This window comes from Anolis carolinensis, chromosome 4 (genome assembly GCF_035594765.1).
Source record: "Anolis carolinensis isolate JA03-04 chromosome 4, rAnoCar3.1.pri, whole genome shotgun sequence".
NCBI classification, from domain to species: Eukaryota; Metazoa; Chordata; class Lepidosauria; order Squamata; family Dactyloidae; genus Anolis; species Anolis carolinensis.
The window spans coordinates 234,241,601-234,254,365 of NC_085844.1; the positions used below are offsets into that span (position 1 = coordinate 234,241,601).

Sequence of the window (12,765 nt, forward strand, 5' to 3'; positions counted from 1 at the left end):
AGGTCACCATAGGTCAGAAATGACTTGATAGCACACAAGAACCACTGCCACTGTAACAAACTGGTTTGGTTCTAAGAATGTTCCAAAATCCAGTTTACTGTACTACATTTTATAAGGACCACCAGAAGGCACACACAATGTGTGCAAGCTTTTGAGAGCTCTGCAGCTCCTCTACCAGGAAATGCTGTTGCAAAAACCAAGTTCACATTAGTGAAAGGGAGGGGGAAGAAACTGAGTTGATGTTGGCACTACAGTATGCACTTTATGTATTCAGATAGAATAAAAGAGGAAGGGTGTGTAGGACTCTGGCAGGTGATAGGATGATTTTAGCTGGGTAGGGAGTTGGTAAGAGTTGAGAAGACCACAACAAATCTTATTTGAACCTTGGAGTCCTGCATTCTGCCTAGCTGATCCTCATTCCCAATTTTATGTGTGACAGCCCCTCATGGGGAAGTGGAGTACTGGGTTCCTGAGGTTTTCAAAATGCCTTGGGAGGCACATGCTTCCTCATTCATGGTTTCAAGATTCAAGTATATCCCAGGAGCACAGAGAGTGGGAATGAAAGAGAAATTAAGTCCTTCATATTTTAATGGTATGAAAGTTGTAAACTCACTTTAATTCTGCAAACAAATGCTAGATTGGATTTTAAGAGTATTCTTTGTTATCACAGACTGGAAAGAAAAGGGGATGATCCTAGGACTTTTCTGCCTCCCTATCTTTCTCTATGTGAACTCCAAAATATAAGGCTTAAATCCAGTAGTGATTGGTGTTTGCAATTTTAAGGAATCAGTCAATCTGCTCAGACCAAATTTTGAAGGTCTTGTCCAAGGTGCTGAATCATATTGCGAAATTAGGATTAGCTCCTTCAGTAGTTTTATCAATGGTTGGACCAAAATGTGGAGCAGATTTGTTGTTCAGCTGGCATTGGAGCCACTATGCACTACTGCCATTCACCTCTGTACAATGTTTTGAGGACTATTGTGAAGTAGTACAAACTCTCTTAAGTGGTCAGAACAATATAGCTGGATGTACTTGGAGTATTGTCATGCAAGTGGGTCTTTCAAAAGCAGTTTTTAGCATATTGTGCTAGAATAGTTACCTCTAATTGTTCCTGGATTCTTTTCTGAAGTATATTTCAATGGCCATGTTGCCTGGAGGATTCTGGGAGATACAGTACAAAAAGTGACATTTCCAAGCTCTGACTTACATAGTGATATATAAGTGGGCAGCTGCTACAACAGGCTATATGCCATTTTTTTCCTCCTCAGCTGTCAATGTGCTGTGAGTCACTGTGGCTACATATTTCTTCAGAAAGGAAATGAGAATGAAGGAAAGGTGCTTACTGTCCTTATTAATAGACTAGCAGAGTGGGAGATACTTTAGGGGAGAGGCGGGTCTGTGGGCTCAGGCTTCTTTTCCTAGAGTCATTTCCTTTGTGTAGAAATGCTGTTGCCATGACCTTCAAATAGAAGCCCAAATATCATTTTGCTTATTTAAATGTATTCATCCAATAACAATCATATGATCATAGCCAGAGCTTAGAGAAATTTTTCATCAAAATTTCCAGCCATTAGTGTCACTGGGGAATTCTGGTGTTGATCATACAATCACAACTTTTCAAACACTGCCCTTGGGCGTGTTGATAATAAGACCCTCCCCCCAAAAAACACAATCAAGTCAACTGAGTCACAACAAGAAAATTAATGATTCAAATGTCTCTCACAGTCTTAAATGTAATAGAGTCATTGAATTATAGAGCAGAAAAGGGCCTCTTGGGTCATCAAGTCCAACCCTCTGCACAGCACAGAACATCCTCAGTAGGGAGCTGTCCAGCCCCTTTTTGAAGACATCTACGCTGTTTTCCCTAAAATAAGACATCCCCAGAAAATAAGACCTAGTAGAGGTTTTGCTGAATTGCTAAATATAAGTAAGTAAGTAAGTAAGTAAGACTTAGCAAAGTTTTTGTTTCAAAGCATGCCCAATGAACAGAACACCAGAACATGCAGGATCGGTAAATGTACCTACCATAGAGTATTGTACATGGAAATAATGGTAGTAACAAGACATTCTTGATAGGATTCACAGTTTGTCTGGTTATGCTGGTTTGTGATAACAACTACTGTACAGTATATAATAAATGTTCTTTTTTTGTTCAACAATAAATGTGAATTCTTCTTCATGGAGAAATAAGACACCCCCTGAAAATAAGAACTAGAGCATCTTTGGGAGCAAAAATTAATATAAGACACTGTCTTATTTTCAGGGAAACACAGTAGAGATGGACACCTCATCACCTTTTTAGGCAATTGTTTGTATTATCTGATGTTTCTTTACTAGTAATGTTAAATTACATTAAATTAAATAATTGGCAGCGTTAATTATTATCATGTACGCTGGAACTCAATCGACAGACCCAGTTTTTTGAACTGAACACACCTACCTGTATTTTATAATGTGTTTTATGAATACTGATGTAAGTTAATAATAATAATTTTTTAACTGATTTATATTGCACTGTATAATTTTTATATATGTGTTTTATTGTAAGCCGCCCTGAGTTCCCTGTTGGGTGAGAAGGGTGGGATATAAATATTGTAAAAAATAAATAAATAAATAAATAAATAAATAAATAAATGCATTGGGATTATGTAAAGTGTTTTCTGGTGCAAGCAAACTTTCATATAGCCTTTGATGCTGTAAAGTCAGCCCATATCTTTGGAGTTGAGCTTTGATTTGGGTTGAGAAATCAGCAAGAGTCACTGTTTAAATTTAGACACAGAAAAGAGGAAAGCACATTTCAGCATGAAAATATGCTGGAGAAAGTTGACTTTTGCTTGGATCTTTTTTTTTTCCTTCCTCTTCCTCCCCTCCTCCTTTCAGACCTTAAAATGGTGCATATAATATAGCAACATTGCCTAAGCTACTTATCAATGCTCTGATAGGCTTATAGGTTGCAAGTGTGTTGTTTTGTTCACTTCCATCATAGTTTTTAATAGTTTCCTTTTGATGGCTTTAATTTAGTGGATAGTTTACATGAATTTTAGCAATATATTTTATGTGTTTTTATTTCTGTATTTGTGTATATTTTTTAATGTTGATCATCTACCCAGAGTCCCAGTTTCTGGGGAAAGAAGGAAAATAAATAAAAACACTACAATCATCTTTCCATCCTTCCTTCTTCTTTGAAGGAACAGACATATTTCCCAGGGAAAAAAAACATCTCAAGGTCCCTTTGCTCACTGGAGACTGACCCCATAGGATAAAAAAAAACCCCTTTTAAATAAAACGAATGTTTAAACGTTTTGATTTGCTGTTGAATATATATATTAACAAAAACACTTCTTAATCATTCAATACATTTTTAAATTAAGGATAAGATGGAAACAACCACAAAGAATGACAAAATTTAATCCTGTTATAAATGCCTAAGAGACAAAAAACAGCTTTAAAAAGTTTCCGAACGAGAGACACAGATGAGGAAGAATTTATGTCTTCATCACCGGCAGTAAACTACACATGTTGTAAATTAAATGCAGAAATACGTATAAGGTGATTAACCTATTGCTTTTGCAAGCCACCTTAGGTACAGTAGAGTCTCACTTATCCAAGCCTCGCTTATCCAAGTTTCTGGATTATCCAAGCCATTTTTGTAGTCAACGTTTTAAATATATCATGATATTTTGGTGCTAAATTCATAAATATAGTAATTACAACATAACATTACTGTGTATTGAACTACTTTTTCTGTCAAATTTGTTGTATAACATGATGTTTTGGTGCTTAATTTGTAAAATCATAACCTAATTTGACGTTTAATAGATTTTTCCTTAATCCCTCCTTATTATCCAAGATATTCGCTTATCCAAGTTTCGGCCGGCCTTTTTAGCTTGGATAAGTGAGATTCTACTGTACCACTCTGGGAGAATAATGGATATAAATTAAATATATAAGATAAATAGGGATTCCTTCACTGTAAGTAAGATAGGCTTTTGCTCTGTTGGATTTTGGATTCAAGCTTATTAGCTGTGCTTCTTTGCTGGGTAGGAAGGAGTCGCTGGTTTGTCAAAGAAATGTTGCTGCTGGTTGCAGATACTAAAAATGTTCAGAACCCTCAAGCAATGGAGAGGAAGTTGTGTTTTCACAAGATAATATGAAAATGTAGAGTAGGGAAATGCGAATATAAGGAAAAGGTTAGAGTATGCAGAGAGAGACAGAAATAGACTTAGAGGTGGACAGGGACTGGCTCTGCCATTGGGGAAAGCGAGGCAGCTTCCATAGATGGAAGATTTAGTAATCTGGAAGCAATGCAGATTTTCTATCCCCCCCCCCCCAAAAAAAAAAAAACCTCACACACAGACCAAGCTATTCTGCTGAATTAGGTATGGTGAAGGATACTGCCCCATAACATCCAAAAAGTGGCTGGATTTGTTTTTTTTTTAAAACCAAATTCTGACTGTCACTCATTTTGAAATAAGATATACCTATTAGTCCAGTTGGGGGTTGTATATGGAATGAATTGGGGAAGGGGGGATTTTTTTTTCTCCACCTTAAGTAGCAAAATTATTTTTCTTTCACCCAGGTACTAATGCTGTAAGCTCTTGTTGAATGCATACCAATAATCTTAGGTTGCCCCATGGAAGCACTTCCATCTTTCAGCCCTTTTAATGGACATTTGGACCTTCTGCCACCTGCCTGTGTCTGTACTGAATGCTTCCCAGTTTAAAAACACAGTGAAGGTGGTAACCAGGACTAGACAAAATTCACCAAATGAAGCCCTGCGTGAAGCTTCACCGAGAGGTCGTTAATGTAGCTTTAAATCGTTTAAGCCATTTGCACTCTCTTAGGACTAGGTTTTTAAACCTATTTGACATGTGGGTTTCTAAATGAAAGTGGCACCCATTGTTGACACAGGTTCGCTTCATTCCAGATATTTATTCTCAGTGTAGGTTGTCTTTCTGAGATAAAAAGTAAAAAAGTCAAAGGTTCATGTATGTATAAAAGAGACAATCAATCTTAGGTTTTACTGTCATTCATACAATTGGTAGGAAAGTAAGAAGTTAATTTTTAATTCATGACTTTCCTATTCCTATTTTGTAATTTTTGTGTATTAATTAAGGAATACCTTTGGCATGTCACATTTGCAGGTTTCACTTTAGCAGATGTGATTAATACGTTCTCTCTCAGAATCTCTAGATCTTTCAGTGTGAATCTACAGTCAACTTCCAACATAGCATTGCAATGGACAATCTAAAGATAACTGGAAGGAACACTTTCCTAGACATTTGTGGGCCCTTCAGCATTATTTTATGGTCAATGTCAAGCAGAAGATGACCACAGAATTGTGCTGGAAGACTTAGAGGTTCCTAGAGAAGTGTTCTCTTGGGTTTAAAAAGGATTTTTCTTTACCTTGCTATTTTCCAACATTTTTGATGATCCTAATTTCTGTTAATATGGAAGAGTAGTTGTAGTTCTAGTAGTTTGTAAAGGCTGGTGGCAATTTCAGTAGTTTGTAGTTATTTTATTTATTTCATATATCCTTCTCACTCCCACGGAGGGTGTGTGTGTGTGTGTGTGTGTGTGTGTGTGTGTGTGTGTGTGTGTGTGAAAGACTCAGGGCGGCTTCACAACCAGCATTCATTAGATGCCGAAACAACAATTAGAGAAACAAATTAAAATTAAAACAGATAATGAAAACATCAACTATAAAACATCATTTAAAAATTATACAAATCTAGGTCATAGTCCAGGGTCTGATGATTATCAGACACTTAAATCTTTATTATTATTGTTGCGTTTGCTGCTCGAATGCCTGGTCCCACAGCCATGTTTTGAGTTTTTTCCTGAAAGGATAGAAGGCCAATATGATTTCACTAGGGAGGGACGCGGGGCCATCACTGAAAAGGCCCTATCTCTTGTCCCCACCAATCGTGCTTGTGAAGGTGGTGGGATCAAGAGCAAGGCCTCAACTGACAATCTTAACCTCCAAGATGGTTCATAGAGAGAAATATGTTCAGACAAGTAAGCTGGGCCGGAACCATTTAAGGCATTTTTGTTCGGTAGCAGACTGGCAGCCAGTGGAGTTGATGTAACAGGGGAGTGGTGTGCTCCCTGTACGCCACTCAGTGAGCAATCTGGCTGACGCCCATTAGACTAGCTGAAGCTTCCAAATAGTCTTCAAAAGCAACCACATGTAGAGCACGTTGCAGTAGTCTATTCAGGATGTAACAAGAGCGTGGACCACCGTGGCCAAGCCAAGCTTCCCAAGGTACAGACACAACTGGCACACAAATTTTAATTGTGCAAAAACTCCCCTAGGAACTGCCAAGACCTGGGGTTCCAGGCTCAATGATGAATCTAGAATGCGAACCTGCACCTTCAAGGGTTTTGGACTTACAACTGACCATGAGGACCTCTGTCTTTTCTGGATTCAATTTCAATTTGTTTGCTCTCGTCCAGTCCAACACAGCTGCCAAGCAAAGGTTCAGGACCTGCACAGCCCCCTTAGTAATAAGTGGAAAGGAGTGACAGAGTTGGACATCATCTGCGTACAAGTGACATTGTATTCCGAGGGAATATGAAATAAAGACTCCATATTGCGACGAGTTCATTGGAAAGGGTTGCTATGGCGACAGCTGCTGAGCCAGCAGCATTCTGATTGGTTGCTACCTTTGGCAGAGCCAGACCAACGGTTTTTCCAAACTGACGTTTTCAGTTTCAGTTTGTCTTCTCTTCTGGAAAGTCAGAGAAAGGAGCGGACTAGATTTTTAGTCAGGAATGTAATGTCTGTCGTGCTCTCCAAAATTTGACTATTTAAAGAAGAAATGAGGCATATTTAAAAGAACTGTTACATATTTTTAAAAGGACTGTTACATACTGTTGCCCTGTGTATGTGTGTGAACTCTTGAACCTGAATAAAGATACTGTTATTGTTTCACTCAAGCCTAAAGTGATAAGTCTTATTACACAGCAGACTTTATCTTGATTTAAAGACGGTGATAAAGCTTCCGTTTACATCTTTGCTTTTATTTACACAAACCACCACACTGATGATCTCTCCCAACAGCTTCATGTAAATGTTAAACAACATGGGGGACAGTACTGAATGCTGTGGGACCCCACAAAACAATGGTTGTGGGGCTGAGCAGGTATCCCCCAACAACACCTTCTGGGATTAACCCTCCAGGAAGGACTAGAGCCACTGAAGAACAGTACCCCTCAGCCCCATTCTTGTGAGGCATCCCAGAAGGATACCATGATCTATGGCATCAAAGTCCAGCAGAACCAACAAGGACACAGTCCTCCTGTCCAATTCCCGGCGTAGATCATCTACTAAGGCGACCAAAGCTGTTTCAGTTCCATGTCCCGGCCTGAAGCCAGACTGTGCTGGATCTAGTATCTGCAAAGAATCCCTGGAGTTGTGAGGCAACCACATGTTCCATCACTTTGTCCAAATGGGGAAGATTGGAAATTGGCCAATAGATAATTGAGTGGGGTCCAGTGATGGATTCTTCAACAGTGGTTTTATAACAGCTTCTTTTAAGATGGCTGGAATCTTGCCTTCCCAAAGGAAGGCATTAACCACCACCTTCACCCACTCTTCCAAACCCCCTCTCGGCTCCTTTACTAGCCAGGATGGGCAGGGGTCTAGGATGCATTTGGTTGGCATTGCCTTTCCAAGGATCTTGTCCACATCCTTAAGCTACAGCAGTTGAAATGAATCCATTAAAACTGGACAAGCAGGTGTTTGTGTTACGTCCTCAGAGACTGCCGTTAACATGGTGTCAAAATTGGAACCGATCAGACCAACTTTGTCCACAAAGAACCGAGCAAATGCTTCACAGTGAGCTGGCGAGTTGTCAGGTATCCCGTCTTGAGAGATGGGATTTGACAACCCCCTGACCACTTGAAACAGCTCTGCTGGACAGTTCTTTGCAGACACAATATTGGCCGCAAAGAAAGATTTCTTTGTGGCTTCTATTGCCGCAGCATATGTCCTTAGGTAGGCACATAGCCGTGTTCAGTCTGACTCGCTACGCTCTAAACACTATACACATTCTAGTTCCCTCTTCTTTCACTTCATTGCTGTAAGTTCCTCATTGAACCAAGGAGCCAGTTTAGCACAGCTACTCAAGAGGAGACGTTCCAGAGCAATCATGTCTATTGCCCTAGTCATCTCCCTATTCCAGAAAGAGACCAGAGCATCAACAGGATCAACTACCGAGGAGGCAGGAAAATGCCCAAGAGCCATCAGGAATCCATCCGGATCCATAAGCCTCCTGGGGCAGACCATTTTAATAGGTCCTCCACTCCTGCAGAGGTTTGGAGGCACAGTACATCTAAACCTGATCAGGTGATGGTCGGTCTATGGCAACGGAGCAATGGTCAGCTCCTCCACACTACCACCATTCTCCCATCCCTGGCAGAAAACCAAGTCTAGTGTGTTCCCATCTCTGTTTGTAGGGCCAGATTCCAGTTGGGACTGCCCTGTGGACCAAGTTAGTGCGGCATTACTTCAAAGTAGTGAACCAGGTCTTAACAGTAGCAATGGTTTGTAGCAGCAATGATATTAAAAGTGTCCTTAGATGGTAAAATGGCCCATTTGGAAATTAATAGTATCGAGATGATGGTAAAATGCTAGATTTTAAAACCTCTGTGAGAGCTAGTCAGTTCAATAAGATACCAGGTGGGCCTTCAGCAGGACAGGATGGCAGCACAGGGCTAGGGGGCAGCCTTACTGGTCAGGGAACAAGGAACAATCACAGACCTCCAGAAGACCCGTGCTAGACAACCAGCATCAACTGTATGGCAATTGTCTTCGTCACATCCCAGCAGGCCGTAACCCTCTGCTTGGCTGCTGGAGAAGGTTTTCCCCAATGACGCCGTGGCCTGTAGATGGTCAGATGGCTGCTGCTCAATGATGGAAGGTGATGCAGCAAGGAGAAGCAGGCCAACAGGCCATGAGGGCCCAGAGGTCCACTCGCTGTGTGAATCAGACTCTGCCGATCCGAGGAGTGAGTAAACGCTAGGTTTTCCTCTCTGGATCCTTGAGAGTAGTTGTTGGTTTGTAATGTAGAGTAATAGTAATAGACTAATAGTAATAGTAATAGGACACAGGTATGCATTTTGTTGTTCTTTTTAAAGTATTGTATGTAGATTTTTACTCGATAACTTATTTATTTAATTTATTTATTTAATTGAAAGATGCCACTAAGCTGAAATCCCTATATTTATTTATTTATTATTTATTTACAGTATTTATTTACAGTATTCACCCCAAAGGGGACTCAGGGCAGATCACATTGCACACATATAAGGCAAACATTCAGTGCCTTAACATAGAACAGTGACAGAGATAAACACAGGCTTCGAGCTGGCCTTGAACTCATGACCTCTTGGTCAGAGTGATTTGTTGCAGCTATATTGATTTGACCTCTTGGTTCATCAGGATGAGTGTGCAAAGGAAGGGCTAAATTTTGAACCTTGAAAAACTTTGTCATCTTATGCTGATTGAGGATAATTTTCCAATGAATTTCATAATTTAGTTCCTCTTTAAACCTGGGCAGGTCATCTAAGCTGTTACTCAGAAATATCTGTAGCAGAAGAAAACTGCATTGGCTAACCTGATTTCTTGATTTCTTTTTCTCATTTACTTTGATGGTTAGCTGTGCCGGCAATGTCTTTGTTTTTCCTAGTTCTTCTTTGAAATGTCAGAATGCAGCACTGGGTTAGAACAGTTCTTAGAAGAAATATCCTAAGTATTTTAGAAGCAATGAATTTGTCTGCAGGAATGGCTGCAAGGCAAACAAGACTGTTACTGTCTGTCTCAGACAGCTGCTAGGACAGTCATGGAGGGTGAGTATTGCCAAGCTGGGCATTAGAAAAGGGCCATTGTTCCTTCCTAGGCTATCAAGGCAAAAGAAATGCATGTTATCAACAACAGGTTGGTCTCATCATCAGAGCTGGCAAACCCATTTCTTCTTCTTCTTATACTCCGGAACAGCTGCTTCATGTCAGCAAATGTTGTGGATAAAAAAGGAAGCTGTGTGTTCCTAATGCAATTTGCCTCTGTGGATGGAACTTGCAGTTTGGTCAACAGATCTTCATCTGCTGATCAGAATGAAAAGTTGGCACAGTTGGAAGGGCTTGAAGTTTACCTCTCAATTTTTCTCTTAGGAAGTTTTGGAATGCAGACACACACGTTATCTTGGCTCTGAGAGAAAAGCTGGCATCGAAGAAGAACTGTAATTTTTTTTCCTTTGATGTGTTTTCTTGCTTTAAGCCAGCAGTGAGCATATGATTGAGGCTAGAAGCTCATTTTCAATATCTGCTGATTCAGTGTGTACTACATTGTGCATTTTGTGCAGCTGGAAATTATAACCCTTCATAACCATTTGGGGATGCATTTATATTGTTGGGGTTTTTTTTCTTATTGGGGGAGAAGTCCTCCAAAACAGAAATGTAAAGATAAAACTGTGGTGGCAGACAAAACATTTCAGGCAAAATTTAAGGAGATCTCATGGAAATTCAGAGGGTCCAATGTTCAATGGAACTCTATGGACCAGCTATGGTTCTCGAACCATACCTTCCAGTATTTCACAGATGAAAAGCAGGATACGTGTTTATGAACAGAACAAGACTCAAAACCATTTGAACCATATAACACTGATGTTCTGTATAGTTTCAATCTAGACCAGTTTTAACAATTGGTAATCATTTGCCTTGAGTCCCATAAGTAACTCTACATATTATGCAAGTCCGTGTTATGTGGGTTCAATTATATGCAAATCTCTCTTTCATGGAAGAAGAAAAAGACAATGGGTGACCATGTTACCTGCGCTAAGCTCCCAAAAGTAGACCCTTTCCCAAGTGTCAAATCCAGTGGGTAGCACAACTGCACTTCCCTTGGCAGAGGAAGGAGATATCTCTCTTCTTGGCAGAGAGAGACATTTGGCTCTGCACACCAGGTCTTTCTGCCGTATTTGGCACTGGAGAGGACTCTTCTCAGGATCTCAGTGTGAGATACTTGTTCTCCATAATGTGAGTCTGCCTTAGAGCTACTCTCCCCTCCATGGGTCAGTAGATTAGGGGATTAATATTTTGCTATATACAGCATTTTCAGCTTTTGGCTTCATGTTATCTAGGGACAAGACCTGATGGGTGAGATCTCTCCCCAGAAAAAGAGCTCCAGATTTTATGTGAAAATCATATTACATAAAGAATCCTGGGATGGATTCCTCACACAATACACATGCCTACTGTTTGGGTAAAATAGAGACAAATGGCAGAATATGAAGGAATAAAAGGAGGAAGAGCAGGAGGAGCATCGAGAAGAGACTCAGAGGAAGGATCAGGATTTCTTGCTTCCCATAGTTGCCAGTCAGATATGTCAAGGAAAACCTACAGTCAGGAGATGTGGACAACACCTTTTTGGTGTTGCTGCTCCAAAATTTCTATTCAGAGGAATAGAGGGTAACATCAGTTTTGGGATCTTGGATATGCAAAAATGTAAAGTGACTCCACACACACACACACACACACACACACACACACACACACACTGCAGACAGTATGATAACTAGTGAGAATGATAACTGCATTCTCACTAGCAACAAATTAGAAAAAACAATCCTTCAACCTTAATTGTGGTAAGAGAGGTGCTAAAAGTTGCTTCCTGTCTTCTCTTCCTTAGAAGCACAGGAACATTTTGCATTTAGTAACTACGTTTTTCATTTTGCCTACGTGGGGGTATGTGGAATATAAGGTAAAATATTTACACACCTACACATGCATACATTAATATACATATTAAAGTATGTATATGTGGCTGCATTGAGTTTTTATTGTGTGTATGCTACTTGGATCTCATACTAGGAGAAAAGTAGGATATAAATTAAATATGTGAGCAAGATAGGGGGAGAGAGAGAATAGAATGAGAATAAAGTTCTTCTTTCAAAATCATATATCTTTTGTGTGCAAATCAGTCAATAATTGCATTGAAGTATACTTATTTTTAGCAGCAGTAGGGGCTTACTAATGAAAATTGATTAAATTATAAACTAAGATGATAATTTTTCATGAAAAGCAGTACCTCAAATACACTGATTATTTTTAATGGAAGTGATTAACTGAATGTGGAATTTCAGCATTACCAGTAACTTTTCTCCAGATCCAAGGCATTAATTACTGTTTTATTACTGTGCTGAAAAAGAAACCAACTTTACATTATCTGGGCTATTTTGTAAAATAAATGTATTATTTACAAATACAGCAAACGGATATATATATATGGCACTACAAATGCAATTATTTCTTTAACCAAATCCTAGTTATTTGTATGCCTTTAGGGGAGAAATACCAGCAAAAAACAAAATGAGTTCAGGGAAAAGAAAAGAAAGGAAAATACAAAGCAAAAGAGAGGCGAGGGATTAAGAGAGTTCATCTGCTAGCAAAGATGATCCAAGATGAACTAGTTCTGGGCGGAGGAGGAGATAGTCCAGCAAGAAAGAAAAATAGTAAAAGGAAAAGAAGAAAAAAGTAGGAAAGATAATGAATTCTGACTGCAGGTGAAGCAAGGCATTTTCCTTGGTCTTTTCATGTATTTTTGTTTTAATGTGCAGGCAGTGTGTATATGTGTGTTTCTGTGTATAGGATGATTCATTCAGTCGGATGCAGTACATTCCACTTATTAGTTTCTGCTTCAGTATAAAAACTATGAGCTCAGAAATGCCATATGAGTTTGATGACTTTTTCCCCCTTAATGTAGGT

The 12,765-nt window shown here is 39.5% G+C and overlaps 1 protein-coding gene across 2 annotated transcripts in view; it reads left to right on the plus strand.

Annotated features, from left to right (window-relative positions):
- cass4 (Cas scaffold protein family member 4) overlaps window positions 1–12,765 on the plus strand; it is a 51,068-nt gene that overhangs the window by 14,359 nt on the left and 23,944 nt on the right. The window lies entirely within an intron of this gene.